The sequence below is a fragment of the Arachis ipaensis genome, chromosome B09 (genome assembly GCF_000816755.2).
Source record: "Arachis ipaensis cultivar K30076 chromosome B09, Araip1.1, whole genome shotgun sequence".
NCBI lineage: Eukaryota > Viridiplantae > Streptophyta > Magnoliopsida > Fabales > Fabaceae > Arachis > Arachis ipaensis.
In genome coordinates this window covers 124,975,285-124,977,381 of record NC_029793.2, presented here as the reverse complement: position 1 = coordinate 124,977,381, position 2,097 = coordinate 124,975,285, and the positions used below count along the sequence as shown (strand labels likewise).

The 2,097-nt window shown below is 25.6% G+C and overlaps 1 protein-coding gene across 1 annotated transcript in view; it reads left to right on the top strand.

Moving 5' to 3' along the window:
• The window catches only part of LOC107618012 (3-oxo-5-alpha-steroid 4-dehydrogenase 2), a 10,592-nt gene that overhangs the window by 665 nt on the left and 7,830 nt on the right, over nucleotides 1-2,097 (top strand). The gene's annotated exons all lie outside the window — the stretch shown is intronic.

The following is a 2,097-nucleotide window of genomic DNA, read 5'->3' as shown; positions in this document are numbered from 1 at the left end:
TTTTAAAATTTTTTGAATAAAAAAAAGAAAAGAAAATAAAAAATACGCATATCTTTTAGATTTTTTTATTTAAATAAAATAAAAGAGATCAAATCTATCATATTTCTTTAAATGAAATTTCAAAATGTTATTCTCTTGAATCTTATATTATATGAATCATTTCAGGATAATGAGTTTTAGATAGTATATTAAATACCACACATCTTAAGACAATTTACGTATGAAACACTTTTAACATGTCCTTCTTGGAAATAAGAAATATACCACAATTCAATTAATTATGTGTCAAATAATTTGTTATTGTTATTATATTAAAATGTTAATATAATAAGGTCATTGATTAAATTTAGAGATTTATCATTGTGATAGTGATCATAATATTGAGAGATAAATCTTTTATAATTTAATCTAAATTGTTCTTGATCATAGAATTATTAAAAATGACATTAATAATCCGAAAAGATCAATATATATATAATGGTCTTTATTGGATGAAGATTAATAGATCTCATTTATTAAATTATATATATAGATGGTGCATATAGAGATATGACCATTGAACTGATTTACTTTGAGAATTCCTAATGGTTATAATTACCATATATTTGTCAATAGGATATTCTCAAGATGAACATAGTAATAGAGTTTCCTTTGACCTGCGACTATCATAGTAATTAACAATGTATTTATTATACTTTGATCCCGGACACCTAATAACTTAGGGTGCTAGTTGAATGGATATTGGGTATGATTTAAATACTTGTAGAATTAATGATTAGTCAATAAGAAATCTGTCAACTCTCGGTAAAGAGTTTGACCTCTATGATCATAATGAATGAGATGAATAAAACCTTGGCCAAAGGGATTGAATGAATGAAGAAATGAGTTTCTTAAGTCATTCACAGTTCATTATAATAATGGTAACAAGTTAGAGTTTGACAATTAAACCATACTCTAAGAGTTAACCAAGAGCTGAAAAGATGGAAGGAATTATACTTTGTTCTTCTAAAGTTCTTAGTAAAAATATATTACTTCATACTATCAGGTCGTTGAGGAGTGTTGCTAGACGCCAACCTTGATTAGTAAATTTAGTATGACTAATTTACTACCCGCTTAGTATTGAACCTATGGGGTCACACACTAACGAGTGTTCTAATCTTTGCTGTAGAATTATTTAATTATTAATTTGATTTGATCAAATAAATAATTATATTAATTCAAATAGAATATTATTATATTTTTTGCTAGCACCAAGAATATAATAATAGTATGATAATTGAGAATATTAAATGAGATTTGAGAATAACTAGTTATTCTATTTCTAAATTTGGATGAGATCCTAACTAATTCTGTTTCAAATTGAATTATGATATGATTCATAAATTTGAAGGATTCAGATTTAGAATTTTAAGATATGATTTAAATTTGAATTGAGATTCAAATTTAAAATCAGTAACAAATCTCATACTATATATATGTATGCCAAGAGTAGAGGAAGGTGACGGAGACCAGAATAAAACACAAGAGTTTTATTCCTTTATCTCTATGCACATAAATGTATGTGAGCCTAATTCTTGGAGAAGAATTTTATGGTGTGCAAAGAGTTGCAAGAGGTTCCTCAATTTAGATCAGATGTCCATTAGTCAAGGAGTTGACAGCAAAGGTTGGTCTCGGTGTGGATACGCATAGAGTCTTCGTACAATCGAAGAATAAAGTTTTTACTAAAGCGTCTAAAGGTATTTAGATCTGATCTATATATTATTGGAATAAAGTTTAAGCACAAAATAGATCTTTAAGGATTAATTTCTTTTCTTCCGCTGCGTATTATGAACACATGGTAATCCTTCAATGGTATCAGAGCTTTGGCTTTTTTGTGTTTAAATTTTTTTATTCCTATTTTTTTTTTAATTTGTAAATTAACAGGATTAATTCAAAAAAAATTTTAAGCATGCAATGCAGTTATTTTCATTGAGTTGGTTTTCTAATAAATTAATAGTTAATTTATTTCAATGTTAATTTTTTAATTGTGATTAAATTATCATTCTTTTAATATAAAAGTTATATTTATAATCAAATATTTTATTTGATTTTATTTAT